Raw genomic sequence first — 14,022 nt, forward strand, 5'->3', positions numbered from 1 at the left:
GCTTTAACATCCCATGCACCTCGCCCTAAAATACCAACCAACCAGCTATTATCTCTGTTACCAGACCAGATCTCCATTTTCCCTTCTGAAACAGAAACTCTTGAGATATTCACAAATCGAAAGCAAAACAAAACTATCACATTTGATGGATGTTATTGCATTCATTCATTCACTCATTCATTTTTCTTCCTTTCTTTTAAAAAACACACTATACAAAAACCACCCAAGACATGGTGTGAAGTGAAGTGAAGTGAAAGTCACTCAGTGGTGTCCAACTCTTTGTGACCCCATGGACTGAATTCTCCAGGCCAGAATACTGCAGTGGGCAGCCGCTCCCTTCTCCAGGGGATCCTCCTCCCAACCCAGGAATCGAACCCAGGTCTCCCCATCACAGGTAGATTCTTTATCAGCTGAGCCACAAGGGAAGTTGCCTGGGTGCTAAGTCGCTTCGGTGGTGTCCAACTCTTTGCGACCTTATGGACTGTAGCCACGAGGCTTCTCTGTCCATAGGATTCTCCACACAAGAATACTGGAGGGGATTGCCATGTCCTTCTCCAAAGACATAGTGAGTGCCCAATAAATGGTAGATACTGGTACCAACACTTTGGCCATCTGATGCAAAGAGACAACTCATTGGAAAAGACCCTGATGCTGGGAAAGATTGAGGGCAAAAGAGAAGAAGGCGGCAGAGGATTAGATGGTTGGATGGCATCATTGACTCAATGAACACGAGTTTGACCAAACTCCCTGAGATAGTGAAGGGCAGGGGTGCCTGGCATAGTCCACGGGGTCACAAAGAGTCCGACAGGGTTTAGCAACTGAACAACAACAACAGCATTGGTATTGAGGGCTATTATGTGCGTGTGCGTGCTAAGTCGCTTCAGGCACGTCCAACTCTTTGTGACCCTATGGACCGTAGCCTGCCAGGCTCCTCTGTCTATGGGATTCTCCAGGCAAGAATACTGGAATGGGTTGCCATGCCCTTCTCCAGGGGATTTTTCCGACTCAGGATGGAATCCATGTCTCTTATGTCTCCTGCATTGGCAGGCGGGTTCTTTACCACTGTTATACTTCTCAATAAATTATTATGTGCCAAGTTACTTGTAAGAAGTTCAAGATGCTTATTTGTCATCTATCAGGAAATACCAGAATCTGCTTTCAGTGGTTGACTCTGGGAAAGAGAAAGCATGATAGATGGAGAGATGGGAATGGATATATGCTTTTCTAAATACTGTTGTACATTTTTTAAAGTGAGCACATGCATTACCTAACAAAAGATACAGTTTTAAAAGTGAATCATACATTCATTTTAGTTGCTGATGGTACAACCAATGACCTTGGAGCAGGATTTTGTACAAAGAAACTCTGGTTCACAGCACCTATCTCTGAAAGTGAAAGATAGTTTAATCCTGAGAAAGCTGACTGAAAATTCAGTAAACAGGCTGGAGATAAGAATTCAAAGACTCTAGCCAAAACCTTTCCAGCAATAAAAAAAAAAAAAACAAGAATGTGCAGTAAATGCTGAAAAACATACATTGATTCAGGCTTTGTGAAAGGATACTTAGTGAGAAACATAGAATATGTCTTTTCTTTCTCCCCTTGGGCTAAAACCTGCTTTTAAGATAAGCTTACCTAGTAATAGAAAATAAATGACCTAAAGCATGGTACTTGAGAAAGAGAGAGAGGGAGAGAAATTCTTCAAATCCTCATAGTATCTGAGTGCATTTTTAAATAAAGATTTGAATTTAGTAAAGGATGTATGCTTTTAAATGTAAAGTAGAATATGTGTAAGAATCCCACATGTATTATTTCCCACAAGAATCCCACTTGGATCCCACAAGAATCCCACACTTGTATTGTCTTCCCAAGGTGAGTCTCCTGGTCTCCAGAAATTTGCTAAGGTTTTCAAATTTTCCTTTACCATTTATCTCATTGTCATTAAAAGGAAACCATATTAATACTCCCATTTATCCTTTTATTTCTCAACTTCAGTTAGCAACAACATCCTCCCACCCACCACCAGGCTCCTCTTTGCTACTCCTAGAGGCTATACTACTTGGGGGAGTCAGCAGAAAGAATCCTGTGGGAGCTAACTTTCGGCCAGCTGCCCATCCCCCCGCCCCCACCACCATGAGGGTCCTCATCACCAGCTTATATATGCTGATCCTCTCTGCTTTCCCTGCCTTATCCAAAGTGTACTTTTCTGTCAATTATATCAGTAAAGGTGGTACCTGAAGATAAGAATTTGTATTCAGAAGGTATAAAGACTCTGTAACAAGTCAAACTAATTGTACCTGAGAACTTTCATAACTTCTTTCACTCCCTCACTTACTCACACGAACAAACATAGTGAACATCATCTACATGCAGGAAACATTAAAGGGCTCTGAAGAGGCAAGATTCAAAGAGAAACCTATTCCTCAGGCTCTCAAAGCTCTTACACAGGGAGCTACACAGACTCCAGAGTGGAACCTATAGGAAGAATAAAAACTAGTGTCTCTGGGATAAATAACAGCTCTGTACATTCCTGGAGGTGGATGAATCATAGCAACTTGTCACCTTCCCATTTCTACTCCTGCACATTAAGTTACTAGGACAATGCATGAAATAATCATTGTGTCTATATGACTATGTGTGCAAATGTGTGTGTACACATGGACATGGTGCCCACAAATGGCAGGTCTTCAGGCAGCTCTGATACATAGAATAGAACCCTGACTCATTCCAGGCTGATTGGTTGGGAAACAAAGATCAGGGTAAGAAGAACATGTAATTTGTACTCAGAAGCTCTATTCTGATCACCATGCTCTAAAGGAGTGGTGGATTCTCAGGTTCCATTTAGAGAATTCTGATCATTTGAAGCTTATGAAATTCAAGCTCTCTAAAATAAGAATTTCAAGGAAAGCCTGAAAGTAATACATTCTAGTAGTCTTTTTAAATGAAGGCTTCCCTGGCAGCTCAGCTGGTAAAGAATCCACCTGCAATGCAGGAGACCCTGGTTCGATTCCTGGGTCGGGAAGATCCCCTGGAGAAGGAATAGGCTAACCACTCTAGTATTCTTGCCTGGAGAATCCCCATGGACAGAGGAGCCTGGCGGGCTACAGTCCATGGACTGTAGAATGGACTGGGTCAGACACGACTGAGAGACACAGTTCTGTAAATAGGAGCTTCCTTGACATTCAACATTCTAGAGCAGTAAAGAAATATTGAGTCAGTCTGATCTGATTTCATCTTTCACAGGGGTAGTTATAGGAACTCAGGAAATAACAAAACTCCCAGGATCTTTGTAGAGATTTCAGATATCAGTTACCCAAATCAGGAGGAGCCCAGTTGAATTCTTAAGGGAAATACAAACCACAACATTTCTCTCTCTTCCACCTTACCAGGAAGCCAGAAACCAGATGAAGCCTGAATTCTGATGAGAAGCAGCCTGATACTTACCAAGGCCAGGCTGCACAACCTCTCAGAGTACCACAGCTACATGAGCAACTTTTATACAAAATTGCCAAATAATCTGTGCTGTTTCTAGTATATAAACTGATGAACTACACTGAATATTTTAATAATTTAATATCTGAATATTTGGATTCAGTCTAAGTTTGGATATATAACAGAAGTCCCATTTAAGAAAGTAACCTAAAATAACCCCAATAAAGGAGAATAGACACATATCTGTTGGAACATCTACCATATTTTGAAACGCCCTGTCTCTGTAGTAAACATTGCTCAGTATAGGCCATGCTGCTCTTGTAGTAATGTCTCTAATCCCCCACTCCTGGAAATTAAAAGCTTCAGTTTTCCCCACTAAACAACTTATGATAGTTACCTACAGAAAACCCTATTTTTTTAAGTGCTCAATACTTACTGATTCTAAGTGCCATATGTGATATCAACAAGTCACATGTAATAAATCACATAGAGTTGGGTATAGATTTTATATGCAATAGTAGTTCAAGGAAAAAATAAATAATTTAGGATTAGAATAATGAAAGAGAAAGAAAAGAAAGGGAGGAAGGGGAAAGAAAGAAAAGAGAAAGAAAGGAAAAGAGGATACAAGGTAGAATTTTTAAATATGTGTAACTTTATTCTTGTTCATGAAAGAGCATAAAATTACCAGAATGTTTTCTTTTAAATGTGCGTAGGGCACATTTTAATGGCATTATTTTTGTTTGTTTACTTCTTTGCTATTTAGAATGGGTAATTATAGGCCCATAACCAGGAACCATAGGGATAAGAGATTCCCTGGGTTACCTGTCTTCACTTATTTAGAGATTTAATGGAGGGGAGGCGGGGAATAGTTCAAGTGCTAGTTTCTCAGTTGTATCTGACTCTTTGCAACCCTATAGACTATAATCCACCAGGCTCCTCTGACCATGGGATTTTCCAGGCAAGAATACTGGAGTGGGTAGTCATTCCCTCTCCAGAGGATCTTCCCAACCCAGGGATGCAACCCAGATCTCCTGCAGGCAGATTCTTTACCACCTGAGCCACCAGGGGAGGCTCCAAACCAGGAAACATAGGCAGAAGAGATTTCATGTTTTACCTGTCTTCACTTAGTGAAAGACTTAAGGCACTGTCAGGGTTTTCAATCTAGGAAAATGTGGAATAGAACTCCTTAGGCTTCACCTAATCACATGCTCCAGTGTCACTAAGGGTCTCTAAGTCTCATTTAAAAACATAAACTCTGATATACTAGAGTTCACTATGGAGTTACTGTGACTGTGCTTGCCTTTCTGCTTCTTAGCATCTTGGAGACATTGTAGATAATCTACAACTAGATGATCTATTGGACTTTCCTGGTGTCTCAGTGATAAAGAATCTGTTCTGCTAATGCAGGAGATGTAGGAGATACGAGTTTGATCCCTGGGTCAGCAAGATCCCCTAGAGTAGGAAATGGACACCCACTCCAGTATTCTTGCCTGGAAAATCCCATGGACAGAGAAGCCTGGTGGGCTACAATCCATGAGGTCACAAAAGAGTCAAACATGACTTAGCAACTAAACAACAAGATGCTGTATTGCTAAGTCCTTCTGATGGAACCTGGGACCCTAACTATTAGCAAAATGGGTCTCATTAGGGTTTAATCCTTTAATATTAACAGACAGTAAGTTTTTTTCAGATAAAGGAGAGGACACTGGGAAGTAGCATTGACTGAGGGCAACATTTGGGGCACTTTACAAATGTTATCTGATCTAATGCTCACCATGATCTCGTGAAGTAGTATTATCATCCTAATTTAGAAACAGGGATGAAAGAATAAATCATTAACTTGAAGTTCTAAGGCCCAGAAGCCATGGACCTTATATTTGAACCCATTTTGTTTTGAACCAAAATGCATGGCGGGGGGGGGGGGGGCGGGGAAAGGCACTTTAGTTCAAACCAAGATGGTTCAAATACAAGCTTCTGCTCAAAACTCTCCAGTGGTTTACCATCTCACCTAAAGTGACAGCCTACTCTTTTCAGAAACCTACAAGGCTTCACAAGAGCTGCTCTCCCAATGTCCTGACAGCATCTCCTTCCCCATGTACTTGCCCCTGCTCACTTTGCTTCACCACAACAGTGTCTAAACTATTCCTAGAATGTTATCAGGCAACCACCAGCATGAGAGATTTTGCACTTGCTCTGGCTGGAACACTTAGCTCCACACATCAGCAAACCTACAGTCTTTCCTCTCTCAGGTTTTCATAAAATCACACCTCCTCAGAGAGGCTTTTTCTGACCACCAATTATAAAAGTACATCTTTATGTGATACCTTTTCATGCTTTGTTTTTCTGTTTTGTTTTGTTTGCTCCAGAGCACTTATCCCCATCTAAGACACTACATATGTCCTTATTTATTTTTATTGACTGACTCACTCCTCTTAAAATGTTCTATGAGGTCAGAGATTTTTATTCCCAGCATCCCAAACACTCTCTGGTAACTTGTCAGCACTCAGATGTTTGTTGAACGACTACATGAATGAATGAGTCTTGTTTCATTGTTTCTTAATATAATTTTTGGAAAAAATGCTTCCTTAACAAACCTATTTCTGTAGTTCTAAAGTATATTTTCTCAGATATATATGGTTCAATCATTTATCCACTTCAACTAACAGAGAACTAACATGAAGGTGAGAGACTGAGTTGATGTTTCTCAGTGGACTTCAGCGACTTGAAAGTCAAGGTTCTGACAAGTCGGCACATGCTGATTTGGGTCAGGTTATTTGAAAACAAAGAGATTGGAATCTGAGTTTAAAGTATATAACATTCAAACTGGAAGTGACCTTCACGATTAAATTTTCATAAATGAGAAACCTAAAGTTCAAAGGAACTGACTTTCCCCAAATTACACCTTTAGTTAGTGCTTTACTCAAAACTAGAACCCAGCCCTCTAAATCACTGGAGATTTGTTTCCACCAGAATAGGTTAATCAAAAATTCTTGGTCAAGATTCTCTAGATTTAGAATACTGTCTATCACTAGATGTGGTATAATACAATTCATATTATATTACTCCTATATTATATATAGAGTTTTACATATCTTCAGGAATATAAGAACCATAACTTTTTAAAATCCCCATTTCCTAATAGAATAAAACTAACAACAGCCAACATTTACCTAATATGATGTGCTAGAGGTACTGTTCTAAGAATTTTATGTATTCTAATTCATTTAAATTCTCAAAAGTGTATTAGTAGATCAATTACTACCTATTTCATACATGAGAAGATGTTGAACATTTAACTAACATGAGACTAAACACAGATTTGAACTTTGGCTCCCTGGATCTTATCCCCATGCTAGATTGTGAAATACTAATAAAAATTGCTGTTTAATATTTTTTCTATGGATTTGGTTCTAGCTTGAGGAAGCCATTGATGTGTAAATTTTGTTTTGTTCAATTAAAGATCTACTTTCATTCTGGAATAAAAAACTGAGTGACATGCACATGTATATTACTTCTGCTTCTATATGGAATTTAGGTGTTTAAATTTTATTTTATTTCTAAATCAATAACCTCAGATATGCAGATAACACCACCCTTATGGCAGAAAGTGAAGAGGAACTCAAAAGCCTCTTGATGAAAGTGAAAGTGGAGAGTGAAAAAGTTGGCTTAAAGCTCAACATTCAGAAAACGAAGATCATGGCATCCAGTCCCATCACTTCATAGGAAATAGATGGGGAAACAGTGGAAACAGTGTCAGACTTTATTTTTCTGGGCTCCAAAATCACTATAGATGGTGACTGCAGCCGTGAAATTAAAAGACACTTGCTCCTTGGAAGGAAAGTTATGACCAACCTTGATAGCATATTCAAAAGCAGAGACATTACTTTGCCAACAAAGGTCCAGCTAGTCAAGGCTATGGTTTTTCCAGTGGTCATGTATGGATGTGAGAGTTGGACTGTGAAGAAGGCTGAGTGCCAAAGAATTGATGCTTTTGAACTGTGGTGTTGGAGAAGACTCTTGAGAGTCCCTTGGACTGTAAGGAGATCCAACGAGTCCATTCTGAAGGAGATCAGCCCTGGGATTTCTTTGGAAGGAATGATGTTAAAGCTGAAACTCCAGTACTTTGGCCACCTCATGCGAAGAGTTGACTCATTGGAAAAGACTCTAATGCTGGGAGGGATTGGGGGCAAGAGGAGAAGGGGACAACAGAGGATGAGATGGCTGGATGGCATCACTGACTCGATGGACATGAGTCTCAGTGAACTCCGGGAGTTGGTGATGGACAGGGAGGCCCGGCATGCTACGATTCTTGGGGTCGCAAAGAGTCGGACACGACTGAGCGACTGATCTGATCTGAAAGTGTTCAAAGGGTTTTTATGTTTCTCTTTAAGGAGAAGGCATGGAAAAATACACACTACAAGTTTGTTAACTTGTTCAGAATATATTGAAAGACATAAAGATGGATATGTATTAATATCTTACCACAAAAGTTGCTGTCTTTTGGTTTTTGACTTCCAAATATATCTGGAACCAAGTGTATACTATTCGAATCATGAATTAAAATTCTCTTAAATTGGCATCATAGTTAACAGCTGTGCAGCTGAATGTTGCACTCTATAGGCTTACAATTTGAACACAAACTATTTTGTAAGTAATTTACATTATGTTTAATTCTGCAGATGTGTTGTACAAAACTGTTCAATGTTTTTGGTTTTTCCCTGCTTCTTAAAAAACCCATTCAAGAAATATTTAGAGGATTGAGGTACATATGTTAGGATTTATGTCTCATTTTGTACATTCATTATGTTTAGTCCCACCTGCTGCTTTGTTTACCCTGAATAGTATTTTACCTAGATTCTAACAGTTATTTTAATCAGTGCATTAAAAGTGCATTATGTTGACTTGAAATACATTTTAAAATTCTATTATAGTTCCCTATTTACAGGTAACTTTCTGAGATAGTAAATAAAAAGTAGGCCTAAATGTTTAATACTATAATAACTTGTGAAAAAAAGTATCCAAGTTAATCATAAATAATAATGCTATTAAACTGTAGTATTATAGGGGCTTCCCTAATAGCTCAGTTGGTAAAGAATCTGCCTGCAATGCAGGAGACCAGGGTTCGATTTCTGGGTGGAGAAGATCTGCTGGAGAAGGGACAGACTGCCTACTCCAGTATTCTTGGGCTTCCCCTGTGGCTCAGCTGGTAAAAAATCCGCCAGCAAAACGGGAGACCTGGGATCAATCCTTGGGTTGGGAAGATCCCCTGGAAAAGGGAAAGGCTACCCCACTCCAGTATTCTGGCCTGGAGAATTCCCGTCTTTATAGTCCGTGGGGTCACAAAGAGTCAGACACTACTTTCACTTTCACTTTCATACCATACTGAAAGTTTTATGTTATTTGTTTTACAGCCTATATAGTATGTTTCTTTTATGGAAAAATGACTTCTCATTGAAAAGTTCAATTCAGGACTTAGTATTTAATACGACTGGCCTGTGAGAACTAGGATTCTAAATATGAGGTGCTCATTCTTACAAATAAATACTAAAGCCATATCCTACAATTGTCTCTGAGAAACAAACTGCTGTTGAAAATTAACATGAAATGTAAACCTACTGTCTTAACAACAAGGATAATTATACATTTTCCTAAGAGTTTAATCACCTCCTTTCTAACATCCTGGCCACATTCCAAAAGAAATCATCCAATTCCATTATTCTAACTGAAAGTCTTTGTTGATTTGATCTAATCTCACCTTCTCGATTTCCTATCACGATATACTTGCAGCTTTAAAGCTGCTTTATTATACCTAGAAGGTAGAATTTCACTGGCACAGTATGTATCTGTTGCATTTATGTATCATATGAGTATCTTTGAAATAAAACAGATGTTTGCTGAAGCCAGTAAAACAACCTTACAAAAACATCATATAAAAATTATTCTATTCATTCAAGGATTTCTAAATTTTATTTTTTTCTTACGATGTTTTAACTACAAAGTTTAAAAAAATTGTTTTACTAATTTAGAATGTCAGTATTATCCACAAATATTATTTAAGAGCATACTGAAAGTAATATAGCTTACATCCCTATATTCAGATGCTAATTGGTTCTAATGAGATTTTATTTATTTTTCTTCAAAATATCAGAGGAATATATTTTTAGAACATTTGGAAAATACAAGAAATAAAATTTGCAATAACTCTCAAATACAATGACATATGCAATCAACATTTTATTATAGCCCTTTCTTTTTTTTTTTCATTTGTTTGCTCTTCATGTATGGACTTTTATTCTTACAATATGGAACAGTACTCTAAAACTGCTATGTTACCTACATTTTCACTCAATTTATTATGTCATAAAATTTCTTCTGTCATTAAATATTCTTCAACACCCTCATTAAAAGAGTGAAGTAAAAGTCCATCATATAATTTTATTAAAATATATATAACTAATCATTGATGGTTAGATAATTAAATTATTTTCAATTGCCATTAAGGTGCATGGAATCTACTTTAAAAAATCATATTAGGATGTTGTCTCACTAGTTAAATTGTTAATTAGTTTCATTTTAATCATTGATATTTTATTGAGGCAGCACATGCCCCATGTTTTAAGTGACTCAATTGTTTTTGGAGTTACCATGCAGATTGCAAATGGTCTTAGAATCAACATGCCTTAGGAGTTAAGCATCATAGACAACAATGAATAACTATTATTAAACAATTCCTAACACCTGAAATTTTAACTTTTTCCGAATAGGATAATTTTGTTTGTTCAAGGGGTGCTTTTCCTTTCATTAGAACTGATTTAAAAATGAAAAGTTTGTATTTCACAAGTATGTTTCAATTTCACAGGTCTTTTATTTCACAGCAAAAAGTAAATGTTTTTCTTTTAGCAAGGACAATAAATCAAGACATAAGGCTTTTCTAAGCAATTATCTTTTGGAAAAATATAAATTTAAGCCCAATTCACTATTTTACTCATTTGTCTTTCCTAATGGCAGTGCACGTTATTTAACATTTGGTTATAATAATTATATTGACAGTGACCATAATGTAATCATACTTAAGTGTCTAAATAGGAATCAACCTAGAGGTGTAATGTGCATCCTACTTTATCCAAATCATATTATTTCAGTCAACATCACCTATTTCTTGATTTTCCTCTAAATTCCACATGTGACTAATTGTACAATAGGAGCCTGAAAATTTAATTATCCTAGCTTTCCTGCCAAAAATATGAACTATAAAGTTAAAATAATTAAAGAAAAGACATTATGTCTCATATTGGATGCCTCACTGACTGAAGATGTAATGTCATAATTTCTTGAGGGCAGTAATCTTACCACTTAAAAATCAGATCTTTATCTGGCAAATCCATCTGTTTTAAATAACTGTCTTTTTTTTTTTTTGGTCAGTTCTGTTTAACTCAGACAGAAATATGCAGAATACTTGGCAAAGCTTAATAAATCAGATTATTCATTATACTAGATTTTTTTTGATCTTTTCTCTTTAATATTTCACAACACTAAGAATACTTGAAAAAGTGATAGTGAATATAGAGGTGTTTCTTTAGACATGTTTATACATTCTAGAACATCATTAAATGTGTTTTCCAGGTGGAAATTACGTGATTAAGGGAGCAAAACACAGTCTGAAGAGCTTGCCTTTTAGCCCAGATTTCCCCTGGGTACTTCATACTCATCCTTTAAGTCTCTGATGAAAGTCTCTTCCCTGAAAAGCCTTCCCAAACTTGTATTTCCCATCTTCCCCAATAGTTCAGAGGTGTCTCTGTAAAATGCTTAAAGAAACTTCGACTGTTTCTCCATAGCACCAACCAAACATAATTGCTGTGAAATATATATATATATTTATATATATATATCGTTTACGCTTGCTGTATACTTATAAACTCCCTAGCGGTAGTAATGACTTCTGACTTATTCACCAATGATATTTATAGCTCATATCAAAGTATGTGCATGGAACACAACTCTGTGCTTCACTTCCATACAGTATTCTTCAGTTCAGTTCAGTTCAGTTACTCAGTCGTGTCCGACTCTTTGTGATCCCATGAATCACAGCATGCCAGGCCTCCCTGTCCATTACCAACTCCCGGAGTTCACTCAAACTCACATCCATCGAGTCGATGATGCCATCCAGCCATCTCATCCTCTGTTGTCCCCTTCTCCTCCTGCCCCCAATCCCTCCCAGCATCAGAGTCTTTTCCAATGAGTCAACTCTTCACATGAGGTGGCCAAAGTATTGGAGTTTCAGCTTCAGCATCATTCCTTCCAAAGAACACCCAGGACTGATCTCCTTCAGAATGGACTGGTTGGATCTCCTTGCAGTCCAAGGGACTCTCAAGAGTCTTCTCGAACACCGCAGTTCAAAAGCATCAATTCTTCGGTGCTCAGCTTTCTTCACAGTCCAACTCTCACATCCATACATGACCACTGGAAAAACCATAGCCTTGACTAGCAGGACCTTTGTTGGCAAAGTAATGTCTCTGCTTTTGAATATGCTATCTGGGTTGGTCATAACTTTCCTTCCAAAGAGTAAGCATCTTTTAATTTCATGGCTGCAGTCACCATCTTAAGTTTTAGGAAATACTCAGCTAGACTAAGAGGAATACAAAGAAAGTCTAAATGCAGATATCTGGCCTTCATGCTTTTCTCGCTTAATCTCTCCAATTCTGAAAGGAAAATAGGCTATTCCTAGGAGAGTTTCTCTGTTTCAGAGTTCTCACTTGGGGCCATTTTTGTCCTCTTTCCCTGACTCAGAGGATACTCGGTAATGTCCAGGGCCTTCTGCGGTTGTCATAACTGTGCGGAGGAGGAGAAAAGCATTGCTGTCATCTAGTGTCTAAATGCAAAGATTGCTGCTAAACATCTCAGTGTTACACAGGACAGTTCCCCACCCAAATCCAAGAATAATCTGGCCCAAAATATTAATGGTATCAAGACTGAGAAACACTTTTCCAGTCGAATTCCTTTAGAGGGAAATTTTTTTTTTCTTGAAAGGATGAAATAAGTTAGTGGAAATGTATCTTATTAATGAGGTACAGTTAGGTTTTTAAGTTACTAGGCAAGCTCTGCTGTAAACCTTACTGTATAGGAAAATATTATAAAATTTTATGTAAACATAGCCCAAAGCATTACTAAATGTTTATATATCTTTAAAAAGAAAATTTAATTACATTCTTCTGATGAATTGAAATTTAGATCTTACATAAAGAGGCTTTTTTTTTCAACAATATGTTACTTATTTTACATAAACTTGGAATTAATAGAATAAGAAAGATGATTGGAAGTAAAGGTAAAGTGTAAAGCTTTGAATTGGTGTGGACTTAATGAAATATGACTTATACTATACAAAATAGGGTTTCCCTCATACTCAGTTGGTAAAGAATCCACCTGCAATGCAGGAGACCTGGTTCAATTCCTGGGTCGGGAAGATCCGCTGGAGAAGGGATAGGCTACCTACTCCAGTATTCTTGGGCTTCCCTTGTGGCTCAGTTGGTAAAGAATCTGCCTGCAATGCGGGAGACCTGGGTTGGATCCCTGGGTTGGGAAGATCCCCTGGAGAAGAGAAAGGCTACCCACTCCAGTATTTTGGCCTGGAGAATTTCATATAGTCCATGAGTTGGACACGACTGTGTGACTTTCACTAATGAAACATGAGTTATAGAGAAGTGATTAGAAAACTTCCATGGTGATAGCTCCTAGGTGCTACAAGGCTTGCAATAGGCATTTGTGGGCTTATTGTGCAGACATGAGCACATGGGAAAAGTTATGTTAATATGTTCCAGAGTGTGTATACTTTTATTTATGTCTTTAGGAAAAAATAGATATATAATATATTTATACTATTCATCTTCCAGTCAACTACAAGATAAAGGAATGTCTGAGGCAAAGTCAAATTTAAGAGCATTTAGTGTTTATTCTCTGGTGGCTCAGCAGTGAAGAATCCATCTACAATGGGGGAGATGTAAGAGATGTGGGTTTGATCCCTGGGTTGGGAAGATTCCCTGGAGCAGGAAGTGGCTACCCACTCCAGTATTCTTGCCTGGGAAATCCCAGGGACAGAGGAGCCTGGTGGGCTACCGCCCATGAGGTCTCAAGAGTCTGACATAACTTAGAGACTAAACTACCACCACCACAGTGTTTATTTAAACTTTGCTGTTTGGAGCAGGAATAGTGATAGAGTTTGGTGCATACTTAGAATAATGACTAATACGGCACTGGATTTGTTTCTAAAATGCATGGAGATTTCTGCCACTGACGGACAGGGTGACCATGGTCATGTCTCCTCATATGTCTAAGACCTTTTTCCTTTTGTATTAAGTAAAGCGAATAATTGTTCTTACCTTACAGGAGGGTTGCAAGTATTGAAACATAATATGCAAAAAGTGCTTAGCACAGTGCTTGGAATAGAGAAAGGAAATATTTAATATCAACTGAAAATTATTGTTGTGATTTCCTTGTGGAAAAAAAGAGCACTATCCTGGGAGCCTCAAGATTAAGTTTACAGTTAGTAGGAGAAAACTGAAAACTTTAAAACAAATAAAGCAAAGCATATAAGGGCTG

The 14,022-nt window shown here is 37.9% G+C and overlaps 1 protein-coding gene across 6 annotated transcripts in view; it reads right to left on the minus strand.

Moving 5' to 3' along the window:
- Positions 1-14,022, minus strand: part of ROBO1 (roundabout guidance receptor 1) — a 1,295,994-nt gene that overhangs the window by 468,434 nt on the left and 813,538 nt on the right. The window lies entirely within an intron of this gene.

Source organism: Bos taurus, chromosome 1 (genome assembly GCF_002263795.3).
Source record: "Bos taurus isolate L1 Dominette 01449 registration number 42190680 breed Hereford chromosome 1, ARS-UCD2.0, whole genome shotgun sequence".
Lineage (NCBI taxonomy): Eukaryota > Metazoa > Chordata > Mammalia > Artiodactyla > Bovidae > Bos > Bos taurus.